Source organism: Chelonus insularis, unplaced genomic scaffold (assembly GCF_013357705.1).
Source record: "Chelonus insularis isolate UGA/USDA-ARS -01 unplaced genomic scaffold, ASM1335770v1 contig_397_pilon, whole genome shotgun sequence".
Classification (NCBI taxonomy): Eukaryota; Metazoa; Arthropoda; class Insecta; order Hymenoptera; family Braconidae; genus Chelonus; species Chelonus insularis.
This window is the reverse complement of record NW_023276552.1, coordinates 273,321-287,714: the sequence shown is the minus strand read 5'-3', so window position 1 is coordinate 287,714 and position 14,394 is coordinate 273,321. Positions and strand designations below refer to the sequence as shown.

Genomic DNA, 14,394 nt, shown 5'->3' with positions numbered 1-14,394 from the left:
TCATAAATTACAGTCCTTGCGTCTATTACTGCTTTATTCAATATAATCTTTATATGCTACCAATACAACTCCAAAGATCTAATAGACCAAACGAGAGCTAAGAAAAAAATAAAAAAGTCAATAAAAAAAGTTTGACGATTGGATTCAGAGAGCTTTACTGATCGGATTAACTACTCTGACAATTTTATTTTCTTTTCTTTGATTTTTTCTTCCGATAATATTATTAATTTCCAATGACTTTTTCTCTTTTATTATTTACAAGGTAGCTAAGAAATTGATCAACTAAAAATTTCTCAACACTAATACGAAAATTAAAGAAATAAGTATGAAGGAGAATAGTTTGAAATGATCCAAGTTTTTTTGGAATTTATCAATTTTCTTTGAAAATTTTCTATTGAACGAAAGATATAATGTCGAGACTTTGTTAAAAATAAAACAAAGAGTCTAAAGTTGAAATAAAGAAGAAGAAATTTTCTTTATCTCTAACTTGAGTTCTTTTTTCTTCTACTCTTTCTTCTCTTTCTTTTCTCCATCGTAGCTCATCGTCTTCTACACATTTTTTTCTTTTTTGTTCCAACATCTCTACGATGAGCAGCTTACACCTTTGCTAAAACCTCCATACCAACAGGGCACATTCGCGTGTGCGTGCGGTTTTCTGAGTAATGACCGACTACTTCGTGTGGTTTTACTTGGGAAAAAGTTTTTTTTTCTATCCCTCCTGTAACTTAACGAAAAATAGAAGAGAAACTTTTCACACGGCTAGAAAAGATCCTAGAATTGTATGGAGCAAAGTCCTAAGTGAAACAAGGAAAGAAATAGCGGAAGGAAGAGAAAGAAGAGCTCGTTGAGGTAAACGAGAAACAAGGAAGAAAAATGTCAAGTAACTACGCGCACCTCGAGTACCTAATGTACCAGAAAATATACATTTAACAGAACGGAAAAAAGCCAACTCATGAGCACATCAACGTCCAAATGTAAGACTTAGCACCAAGCAACTTCCTTGACTTACCTACTATCCTCGAGAGTATCCTCGCAAGAAGACGATAACATTTCTCGGCGTATACAAAAGTCTCTCGAGATTCTCTTGCGCCTGAGAGAATAAATAAATGCCGCAAGAAAACTCAAGTATTCCCGGGACTCTGCGTCAAGCGAAAAATTCCCAGGTCCAGTGCTCATTCCATTTCAATTTATGAGTCCAGAGAAGATGAAGAAGAGGAAAAATAAGACAATGTCCGTTTTGTTACACCAATACTATACTCATTTTGTCATTCTTATATTTTACCTTCATCCCTGCTTCACTTCTCGATCATATTATTACTCTTTTATATCCATATTTAAAATTATTTAAATCCAATCTAATTAAGAAATTAATTTTTATCAAATTTCAAAAATTCAAGCATAACTGAGTTTTATTACAATTTTGAAATTATTTAAAATATTTTTTCTACCTATAAATCATCACCATCCACCATGTGAATTTATTTAACAGATAATAAAACGAAGGAAAATTCACAAAACGGCATCACACATTTTTGTTTTTTATTAACAAGTATTCATAATCCGAATATTTTACACTTTATGGCATCATAAAGATTCTAAAAATCTGTAAATTCGTCATAAACTATTAACAAAAAATGCCAATCACTTGAGATATTTTTATTAACTCATGAAATCGATTAAATTCATTCATAAAAGTTGAAATTGGAATGAACTATTAATTATTCAGATTTCATAAAAAATAAAAATTATAAAATCTTCAATCGAATGATAATATCAAGATTAACTTTTATAATAATGAACTCTTGAATTTGATAATAATGAATTCTGTCAATAAATTTGATTACACATTTTATAAGCTTATTAATATCACGCTAAGAGAGAAATGACTGGAAAAGTTATTGATTTATTAATTAATTCGAGAATATAATATCAATCGAGAGTAAGATAAAAAAACGTCAGTCAATAAAGTGGAATTGTGGAGATGGAGGATGGAGTAAAACGTTTTAGTAATAATTTCAATCTGCAAGACTTTTTTGACCTACATAGCTAAATGTCTTTGCTAACTGATGTTTTACTTGCATTTAGCATTATTTTCTTTTTTCTTTACTTTTCTGTTCATTCCTTTCTAATCTCTGCATGTTTCTTTTTCACGTGAACCGAGGAAGCAATATCCATCCTTCGTTGTAATATTGCAGAAACGTTTCATGTGCACGGAAGGAGGCAATGGAACGCCAAACAAAACGATTGGCAAACAACTCTACTATATGGACGCTGATGTAGGAATCGCGTTTCGATAGCGAGAGAAGAGCAAACCGTTAGAGGAAATTACTAAACACGCGAAAAGAGAACAAAGAGCATATTTGTACGTAAAGTAAGAATAAACAGAGTTATGAACAAAAAAGCAATTACAGAATACTTAAAAAGTAGACTTTCTTCTTCTGTAGAAAAATATCTCAAAGTATATGAAATTATTCGAAGCGAATAAATATTTTCCCCCTACAGATGATCAATTTCCAACTGTCAAAAGTATAAAAGTGATAATATAATTGGATAATTTGTGATCGATAAGTATTATTTAATGTCTAGTGGAAATAAGCCTAAATAGTCAGACCAGAAATCATGAGGTTCTAAATCGTAAGATTCGTTGCCGAGGGCACCCTCCGTTACACTTCGCCAGAAGATGTTATCTCTGTCATTCTACTGGTCGTTGACAAAAAAGGTCTTCCAATGGTCTTCGAATTATCTGATTTTCTCATCAGGATCCCATTTCCGACTATAAATGAAAGATAAACAAATTAAAAAGATAATCTGAGAGCTCTGAAGTTTCAGTGTAGAGAAGAAAATTAAAGAAGATTTAAGGATGAGCTTGGAAGATCCGTGAGGGAGAAAAAATTAAGATAAAAAAAAGATAAAAAGGTGACGAAAAAGCTTCACTACCACTCACTCTTTTCTTCGTGAGACTTAAATAGAAATACAGAAAATTTAATTATATAACATTTTAATGGAATATTCTTCAATTCTATATAATCTGTTTTAATAAATATCATGTGCAGGCATTTTTAATTAATTCAATTATTTTTTATTGTATTTCAAGACATTTAACCAAATCATTTCAGAGAAATTTATATTTAAAAAAAAAAAAAATTCTAACAATGTCAGAAAATGAATGTTTTTACAATAAATTGAGTAATCTGAGGATCTTCCAATAAAATTAAAATTTTTTTCACAATCATATTACAGTGGAAAACCCAATTGATGGAGTCTTTTGGGATTTTACTCTACCACTCTCAACATTATTTATTTTTTTTTTTTTTTATTTATCTTCTCGTACTCGAAAATTCTATTGGGAATTCAGTTGCTTCATCTTATTTGTACTCACTCAACACCTTTTTTTATCCCTCAGCTCTTATTTTGGCCTTCTTTATTCGGATAGACATGTGAAAATGAACAGAAAGAAGGCCCTAGTTGCTTCAAGTTCGCACTACATCGTCTATTCTACACTGATAAAATCCGAGGACAGCCAATAAGTTGATCGATCTTGGACGATCACTTTAGAAAAGTACTACTTCGACTATATACCTACTGAGTTTTTCTCGATTTTCTCTTGCTCGTTGACTTTAACTCTCAACAAAGTTTTCTATAGAAAGAAGAGTAAACCTTCCGCTTCAACTGCAATCAAATCGTTTCCCGACCAGTATATAGAGCATGCAAATACCTAAAAACACACTCAACTTGATGCTATGTATTATCGAACTTATCGCTGTAGTTTGGTAATTATTTTAATTTATCTTTAAACTTGTGCATCCAAAACTGTTAGTAAAGTAATTATTCTCCATGCCGGAGTTGGAAGATCATATAAAATCAAGCGAAGAATACTCTCTGTTATTAGTTTGATCTGAAAAGAATAATAAAAGGAAAAATACTTTTCTATAAAAAAAAATCGTAAAGGAACTTCTCTTATTTCTAAACCATGTCACGAATTATGAGGGGATGATGCGTGGAATGAGTGTGGAATACTTTGCGAAATATTTTGCTATTTATGAAAGTATATACACTTCGGACGATCAATATGAAAGTAAATTGAAGAATCTATATAAAAGATATGTTATTTTATTTAAAAACGATTATTTTATTTTCAAAAGGATAAACCCAGATTTAAGTAATTTTTTTTCATCTTTCAAAAAAGAATATTTGTTCTACTGGGAATTGATAACTTGAGATAAAAATTCTCTTGTTTTTAATATGACAATAATAATGATGTTTGTCATAAAAATACTCTAGTACTGATGATAAAATCTATTATAATTTCTGTGTAGATTTAATAATTAATGAAGTGAATATGTATATTCATAAACATGCGTATAATGAATTGTACGAGATATTATCTTTATTATTGATTGTACATAAAGAGAATAAAAGCATGAAAACACTCTTATGAAAAAGGAAAAAATTGGCTCTATTATGATTGATCTTTGAATACAATGATTGAGTGATAAATATTACTTCGCATAGGAGGGTGGAATTTATCCTAAAACTTTGAACACTCAGTCACAAAAATTTAATTTCATTATGACAGTTTATTTCCTAGATAGACTTGAGAGTAAAAGAAAAAGGCACAAATAATGGTTGAAAAATAAGACGATAATAATTCAATAAAACTATTATCGAGTTTCTGTGGTTAGTCAAGTTTCTCATAGAAACGTCTGAATTTTTCAACGACCATTAAATCGACACCTGATTTTTCTCTGTGACTTTTTTTTGACTCACGACACGGATCGTGTGGAGCAATGATTTATGAAAGAACCGAAGAAGTCGTCGAGGGAGAACAAGGGAGAGAAGAGAAGTGAGATTTAGGTGGATATTCAACCGAGCCAAGCTTGACGTCTACTTTAGTGTTGGTAAAAAAGACAACACCATAAAAAGCTTCTCAATAAAACATAAGACGACGTCAAATAAAGCAAGTTGACGTAACGCACGAGCTGAAGGTAAAGTGAGATGTCTGGGATGACTAAAGAATAGCTGAATGAGTGAAAAAAAAGGGAAAGAAATGAAAGAAAAAGCATACAAAAAAGTGGCTACAGCTCCAGAACAGCTTTCAACTGGCCAAGTGATTCTTACTTATACCAAGCGAATCACGCATACTATTCGTGTAGAATCGTAAAGTTGTGAAAAATTTATTACCACCCCTGCAGCTAGTGGGATGCTCTCGAGAAACGGAATTTCGGAACGAATCCGAGCGAGTGGGTAATACATATTTAAGCGTTCGATCATCACTCCTTCGTAGACTTCAAGACTCTTGTCTACCATACATATATGTTTTTCATTTCTTTTCCCCTTGCAATCGCACTTGAATTATTTTCTCTACATTCAGGAGTTGAAGAAAAAAAAACTATATTCATTCATTTAAACCATCTACAAGTGCAATCACATTTTAATTTTACAGTCTCTGTTAAAAAAACATTTTTTTCTCCATTTTATGCATCCTATAAAATAAATACTCAAGTTGAAGACATTTAACCTATTTCCTTGCTTCGCTTTTAAAATGAGGATTAAAAACAAAGACTCAAGATTACTTCTCTTTCTCCTACTTTCTATTATGCAATAATAACAACAACTTCTTACACTCTAGCACATTCAGAAGCTTTTATTATTTATTAACAAGAATTCAATTAACCCAGACAAACAGAAAGAATTTTTTTAATTAAATGATCATATAAAGATGAAAATAATCCATAGAAAGTAAGAGAAATGCCATAATATGATTAATATGTTCTTGCCACGCATATAGCTTGATTGGAATGTGACTCACGTGAGGAGGATCATCAGAATGAACGTAGAAAACAATAAAGCATCACGTGGTCCTTAGGAAGGCGTGTGGATGACATTAAAGATATAAGGGGGGAGAAACGAGGTGGGATGTGAAGGAAAGCAAGGACAAGAAATCACATTCGTAATCCCGATGACGCGATAATGCTGACCACCCTGCCAACCAAAACAATTTATAAGTCCTATCTCGACAGGTCACTTTAAATTATGAAGCTCTTTATTACGTACGCTTCTCGACACCGGTAGTGCACAGTCGACTGAACTACTATCCTCTTCTCCCCCTGGTAGTTGGTGCCGTGACGACGGTATCAAAGCTACTAGTAGCAAACTTCGTCGACGTACAAACGTGAAAGGTGTAATTAATTGATCCTCGAAAGCATTAATTGCATAGTAGCCTTGATATAGCTTGAAATTATCACTCATCTGGTTGGATGGACAGACGCTCTGGTAGATAAATAATTTTCAAGTTTACAATTAAATAATTAATAACCGTCATTCGAGTACACTTTTATTGAAATTAAATTCGAATATCACAACTGTCATTAATTTTAATTAATTTTATCCATTTAATTTGTATCTATTTTCATAAATAACTCCGAAAAATGTTGAATAGGGCTGTACTCATGTCGCATCATACTCATCCGCACGGATTAATTATTTAATTAATTTAATCGCAACGTTGGTGTTATTATATCCAGTAGGATCTTTAGTCAATATTATTAGTAGAAGTCAAGAGAAAATATTTTTTTAACTATACTTCATCACTAAAGTGAGGAGATTAAATGTAAAAAAAAAATTAATCAAAACTCACCACGATTATCTAAATAATAGACAATCAAGCAGTAATCCTTCCGGAAATCACTCTTTTGTAATTAATAAAAGATTTATTACAACAAGTACGATTTAATGTACGCAAGGTTTTTGAAACACGTGGACAGAATCACTTGTTTCGTTGTGGTTTCAAATATTCACACTGAAATATATTCAAACTACTAATGTATTTTTCATTTAAATATTAATTTAATTGTAACCAATATTTTTAATTGCATAAAACACCACTAAAATTGTTTAGATATTGCATACATAAATGTTTTATTATACATTAATTATTAATTATTTTAAATATTATTGAACTATCCTTAATGGAATGAGTAATATTTAATCCTAGAAAATGATTGAGAAAATAAAAAAAAAATCACACCCGATTTTCGGAGATCCAAAAAATATAATTATCATTAAATACGATCAACTGATTTACACATGAAAGATAGAAGACAGAACCGAATCGAGATGCAAAACATCCGCACGCTTTCGGGAGACTGAAAGAGCGAACAAACTGAAGCTACTGTTGTAGACAGTAACAGTGCGCATGCGATATAAACAAACCATAAAGAAAAAAGCTACTGCGCGACAGTCAAGTCCTGATAGTTTTACGAATCTACGAGCAACTTATCCACACTAAACTCAAACTTTACAAAAGCAATCACAAAAGCATCATGAATTCAATGGACCACAGACAATGAATTCTGCTAATAAACTATGTTTATTGCTGAAAGCTTTTGCTAAATAAAATGAAAACAATAAACAATACAGCACAGCTCATCTAGGGTTATCATTACTTCAGTAGTAAAATTCTTGAATACTCACATTGCTTAGTTTAAATATATGTCTTTACTACTGTTCTCAAGGATTACCGTTGTTACTCCTTAGAGGTGCTACATTTTTGTTGCTTCCAGAAAATATCTATCTAGGTTAAAAATTCTTACTTTATTTCGCAAGATATTTTTAAAGAGATGCTTGGATGATAATCTATTATTGCTAAAGTAATAATCGTATTAAAAGAAAAGTAGGTTGAATAAATTATCAGTTAAAATTGCAGGATTTGTTGTCGATGTTGAAAATTTTAACAAGCTATGAAAGACATTGGGAAGCTCTTTAAATTATTTTTTTTTTATTTCCATTCAATAAAAATGAAATGTCTTATTTCAGAGAAAAAATTTTTATAATACTCTCAATGATCCTAAACGAACAATTACCCAATAAAGTATTTTATTTCGTTTTTTAAGTTTAAATGAAATGAAAAAAATAATTTTAACTAATAAAAATAGAAGTTCACCTAAATTAATTTACAAATACAGTCAAAAAGTGTCAAATCCTTCACCCTTGGTATTAAATTTATCTTTGGTCATAATAATATTGAATTTTCCTATCCTACTTCCCCACACCCTACATGTGAAGCTCACCGAATTCAGGATAAAATCTCGCGTGGTATCTGCAACAACAGCGGAAATGTCGATCTGCATAATGTGATTATTATCTCGTATCAGGTGGAAACATGAAATTATTTATTGCCACCTTTTTTTTAACTACTTCAACTGATATACGTTCAGTTACCGTTAGAAAAAATAAATGTTATAAAAAAAAAATCAAGAGATCAATGTCTCAAGGATTATAACATAACCAGGTCGACACATTTTCTTTCATAAAACTACTAAACGTTAAGCGACATCAGGTCTCTTATTTCCGAGGCACTTTATTGCGTTTTTATGACGACTGCTTCAATACTACGTAAGCCAAGTTTCTCGAGGGGTGGAAATGTCACAGTAATCAAGTGACATAATTTTATCAACTGAAACGACTTAGATATGAGAAGTTGCAGCGAAATAAAAGCTATAATAAAAAGTATATATTTATCAATAATTACCGTCATTTTTCAAATTAGTTATTAAAATTTTTGTTATTATTATCAGTTAAAGTTTATAGTAGTAAAATTTATTATGTTGAAAGAAGAAATAAATTTATAATAGAAATAATTAAACTATCTTTAATAAAACGACGTTAAATAATAAATAAAATAAGCTGTTTTTAATATTTCATAAAAATTTTTGATAGTTTAAATAAAACTTCTGGGATAAAAATTGCAACAAACTGGTCACAACCATAAACACTTTTTACTTCATTTTTAATATTTCTTTTTTATATTCTCAACAAAGTTATTTATTTTCAGGTCAATATGATTTTAATTTTTGAATTTATTCCCTTTCCGAAAAAAAGTAAGAATTTTTCCGTATTTTCTAATAAAATAAAAATACTGCGGAAGAATGATAAAATATTATATGATTATAATGAAAAAATGTGAAAGCATATCTCTATTTCTCAGTTACTAACGCGAAATAACCACGATGGGCCCACGTTATTAACACAAAATGCAATTGCACACTCGTATGTACATTCTACAACATGTTACCGACGAGATTGACCGTGTGTATGTTAGTAAATTCATTAGCAACGAGCGCTAACAGAGTTACGGTTGCGGCAGCAACGCCACTGTCTTCATTGAATTACAACTTAGACACATCCCAACATTCTATACACTCCGGTGATGGTACGGTATATTAGTATGCAAATTTATAACATTGAATTTCATAGTTTCGACAGCTGTGAAAGGAAACCAACTAAATAGTTGATATATACATTAGTAATTTTTATTTGATATTATGTCAAAAGGACGTTGATTGAGATACATCATCAAATTATTATCTTAACAACTCTGGAACATGAAAACACTCTATATCTTATCCGAGAAATCTTCTCTTAATAACAGCAGAGAAGAAAATTGCATTCGAGACACTTGGAGATCCTTAATGAGTTGCTGCAGGTACCGAGAATTCCAGTTAATTCCTCAACGACGTCTTAAAGTGAATTTAAAGAATTAATATAATCGCTCGTATTGCCATTACAGCATCACTATTAAGCTCCAAGACCATAGCCTTCAAGCTTTAGAGTCTGGAGAAACACACAAAAGAGAATGTTACAGGAGGTCGAACATCCGACCTGGCGTCATTGACTTCCGTTCACGACGCCCTGAACTTTTCTATTTCTCCTCGAGACTCACTTCTCCCTGTCAAGTGTCGTCGCCGGAATGAAGCGATCCTCATCACTGATCGTCTTGCACCTCGTTTTTATTTTTTTTTCTTTTCCTTCTTTTCCTTTCTCACCCTGCACTTTTGTGTGTTTACGGAAAACAACGGCAGACGGCATTTTCTACTTTCCGGTTTGTTTCACCAAGATTGTAAGTATATAGCTATACTAATACATGAATCCAAACGTCGAATATAAACGTCTGCGACAAAATCTCGTCACGTTTCATAGCAACCGAAGTGTGTTGGTACAACGAACAACTTTGGTATGCAAGCACCAACTTGGTGATGCTACGAGCATTGAGTTCTTTCTTAAAAGAAAATAAAATTCCTACAGTCTTCAAAAATAAAAGGTGAAAAAAAATTTATTAACAGCATGATAGTAATACAGGATTTGTATAATAATGACACTGTAACCTTTTTTACTCCTATTATCTAATTTTTTCTTTTTTTTTTTTCAATTAAGCATCTTTTGTTCTCCTTATTGTTGAGCTTGCTATTTCCTCATTCTAATATTTTTTTATTACTATACTCCACTCTCAATAGTCAATATATTTTTTCTTTTATTTTTCTCACTTTTTACTTTTCTCTCTCCCTCAGTCAGTTATCTTTACACTCGATGCAGCAACGGAATTCTAATAAAGTGATGATGTCGGATACGATAACCAAGTGAACAGACACTTCGAGCCTCTTTTTCTTTTTTTTATAGATTTTTTAAAATAACTGTTCCATTTATTTCTCTCATCTTATATTACTCTTTCAATATTCACGAACGAAGATGAAATATTTTCTAATAATAATATTATCTCCTCACTAATTCATATAATTATAAAATAAAGTCTTTGAAAGAGAGGGATTTGGTTTTTATCTATAAATATTCACTTCATAAAATAACTCTAATTTTTATTCTATGAATAAATAAATTAATTTTATAAGAATACAATTTTTCCTGTTTAAGAGAATATGATTACAAAATTTATCTTCTCAAAACTATAAACATAAAAACATATTTTCATCATAAAAGATCTGTCGTATATATTCTATTGTTCCAGTACAATGGGAACATCAAAAGTTTGTAGATTATGACAACATAAAAATGTTACGTTTATTCATATTTTGTAATTTTTTTTATGTGCTAAATCTATTGGCATAGTAGTTCAACTATACAGCTAACATTACCAACTTCTAATGGACGTTTTAAATTTGTAACTCACGGCAAATTGATGCATATTCTCATCGGACATGAAAAAAAAAATTTCAGATTTTTTTATCTCGAATTTTATCACACAAAACAGTGATTCTGAAAAATTTATCTATCTGAAAAAATTCAGGTTAACGATGTTATATAATGTGAATGGGATCAATAAATCATTCATAACTTCTCAAAGAGTTCTAATTATTGTGATCTTTAATGTCACTTTCAAAAAGCAAACAGATAAAATTAATTTAAACGTTTCTTGGCTTCTAAATGCAATTATTTATTGCAAGATTGAAAATGACTAGCAAACAGTGCATTTGCACAATCCTAACTCTCTCAACTAAAGTTTAGTAGTATTAGCTTTGTTCACAGATGCTAGTATTCTGTGAATATCATACTTTGTATTCAAATATTATAATAAACTGTATTTGTCGAATAATATAGGACATTTCTCAGCTATCCTTGATGCTATCACATTACTCTAGAGTTTCTTGCATGTTTCATGAAACATGAATGATAAAAAAACCAGAGTATTCAATAGATAAAAGTAAATGTATTACACTCGTGACCTAAAGTATCTCATTTCATCTACGATCAAAGCCATGTCTATCAAGTTTCAAGAGACGTAGTCAATTAAAAGTTATATCTTGCAACTTCCAAGTTCCTTTGCACTTGCTTCAAGATAATCCGCGAAGAAGTTTCTTCAGTCTGTACTAATAAAATGAATCAGTTAAAACACATTACTATTTCATTCCATAAAAATGTACAATAATTTCTCTATTCATAAATAATGTAATTAAGTTCGTTGGAACGAGATTTATACAAACATTTGAAAATAGTTCTCTAATTAATAAAACCTCTGTGATTAAATAATTTTTAGATGAAAATAATGTAATTAAAATAAATGAAGAGTTTTTAAACATTCTAAATACAATATCTGGAAACTTTTATAGAGATGTACTCTTGATGTAAAGTCAACGAATTTTGATGAAAATAATTTCCAAGTAATTTTAGCAACGTTTTCTAATGCAACGAAATATAGAACATAATCTGTTGCAATCTCAAAGTCCTTTCATTCCCTAATACTTTACACGCTCTCGCTGGACTACACCTCAAAAGCATTAACGTGGTCCACATCAAGCAGGAGAATGCCCTAAATACACCTTGACGAGGAGATGTGAGTATGAGAGGGTAAATGTACGTTGGTGAATCCACAACGATTTCCAGCACGAATTTAATAAATTTCACTCTAACAAACGTGTGTACACCCGCTACAAAACGAGCAGGAGAGCTCGTCCATCCACGAACATGCAAATTGGAATACGTCCCGTCGGTCTTCATCAAGTCCCGGGGTCCGCAATCACCGTGAAATTTCAGGTCATCTAAAGCATACGTAAAGTGAACCGAGCGTGAGGTGAAACCTTAAATGAATTTTTCTTTTTTTGTAAAGATCTTGATCTACGGATAAATGAGTAATATCGTAAAAGAAGTCGTGCATGTAAAAAAATAAGATTAGTATGATATTTTTTATATTTGCATCATAAAAAGTCAGATTAAAAAATCATTTATTATGCTGATGATCTTGTTTAGTAAATAAAGTGAATCAGCTCTTTTTTTTTAATAGACCCAATCTATAATCTAGTAATAAAAGATACAAGCTTTTAACTTTAATCGGTTAGCTTTTTTGCAAAATATTTTTGAATGATATTTAAAATTTCATTTTTACACCAGTGGTTAAATATTGATAAACAAATATTTGACTTTAGTGAAATAATTCCTAAATATTCATGAAAAAAAATATTTTATTTTCACCAAAAACGTTTTTAAATTGAATCGAGTAGTTTGTGGAATAATTTTTCAATAAAAAAAAATTACACGAAATATATTTTAAGTTGATAACCTTACTCGCCCGAGGGAGAAAAAATCAGCAAGATAAGCACGAATATTTATAGCATGTTGACTGTTCGGGCAGATTGAGAGTAGGAGAGATAGGATGAGTTGAAGGTACGGACAGGTATAGAGCACGAAAACATCCCATAGAGAAACGATTGAACCACCATTTGTTGTATGTATCTATGTGAAGTAAATGCCAACTCGTCGCTTTGGGGCTAGGTAGCTTGCAAATAAACCGCGTTCTGTTATTTGATTCTACCCCATTCCTCGTGACTCTGCGTTACGAATGCACTTGTAAAGTTTCCCCTACCGCTATATCGTCACGTCCACTGCCACCCCAACTTTGATCTAATGTTCTAAATACGACACAAACAGAATTTTAAAACTGACCTCTGTCGAAAGAATTGAGTGTTATGGTGAACCCATCGATTCCTCTTTCCAATAGCCTACTTCACTAAATATTCAACTGATTAATTATTTCATATTCTTTTGAGAATTAATTGATCCATTTCACTCTATCTATAAATCATGTTTGTATACAACGTTAAATACAACAGTAGTTTGTTTGGCTATTTTATTTGATGTGGGGAAGGACTATTTTTCGTTTATTTTTTACCTTCAAATTAAACCAATTCTTTTTAAAATAAAAATAGACCAACAGTACAAAATATGATTCTAATATGCTACATAAAATTATCTTCATCATTCTTAGAGTGATTTGAAATTAAATCTGTCGTACTTGATTACAAAAAAAATGTTTTCATTGAAACATAAATATTCAATCATTTTAAAAAAAATCCACCATCAGAAAACTGAGCTAATGTTTAATAATGAGTTAATTGATCGTAAATGAACCGTTGGCAATAACGAAGAGTAATATATAAATAATTTAATAGCTAAATCAGTACGAATAATTTATGTGAATTCCCTCAGAAATGTGATGTATGCTTTACTATAAAGCAGATTACTATAAGGACGTTGACCATCGCAGTAATTAATTTTCTAATTAAAATCTCAACTCAAACCACGATGTAGGTAGGCTAATTATCATGGAATGACATAGCTTCTATAGTTTGTACAAGCCGCCAATGATAATTGTTATTGACGTAACGATAAAGACAATCGCGGTTAGTATATTGTGTGACACAATTCCAATGTGCTAGAGCTTGGGGATTGCATTGACGATTTAATTAATTAAGGGGAACAACTATTGCCGCGTTCTCATCCGCTTGATCGTTGAACGATGCTAATTATGAGTATTTCTCACACATATTAATAAAGAATTGATTTTTTATTTCATATTGTTGATGTTTACTTTCGTATATATGATCATACATAGAAATTGGAAAATGGTCAACATTTATGACTATCAATATTTGTTTGTTATTCAAACGTATCAGTTATTAAGGAAATACGGAAATTCATAAAATAAACAAAATTACGTACATGCTTAATAATTAACTACAATTCCAATTAATTTCCCTCCTGAATTTCTCCCGAACTGTTCAATACAATGAAAATGGTATCCAATTAATGATACTGCTATCAATATAACAT

The 14,394-nt window shown here is 30.9% G+C and overlaps 1 protein-coding gene across 1 annotated transcript in view; it reads right to left on the bottom strand.

The window, feature by feature from the left end:
* Sema2a (Semaphorin 2a) overlaps window positions 1-6,732 on the bottom strand; it is a 239,463-nt gene extending 232,731 nt beyond the window's left edge. The window contains exon 1 of the mRNA XM_035084651.1: window positions 6,638-6,732. The gene's annotated coding sequence lies outside the window, so the exon portion shown is untranslated. The remainder of the gene's footprint in view (window positions 1-6,637) is intronic.
* Window positions 6,733-14,394: the final 7,662 nt, after the last annotated feature.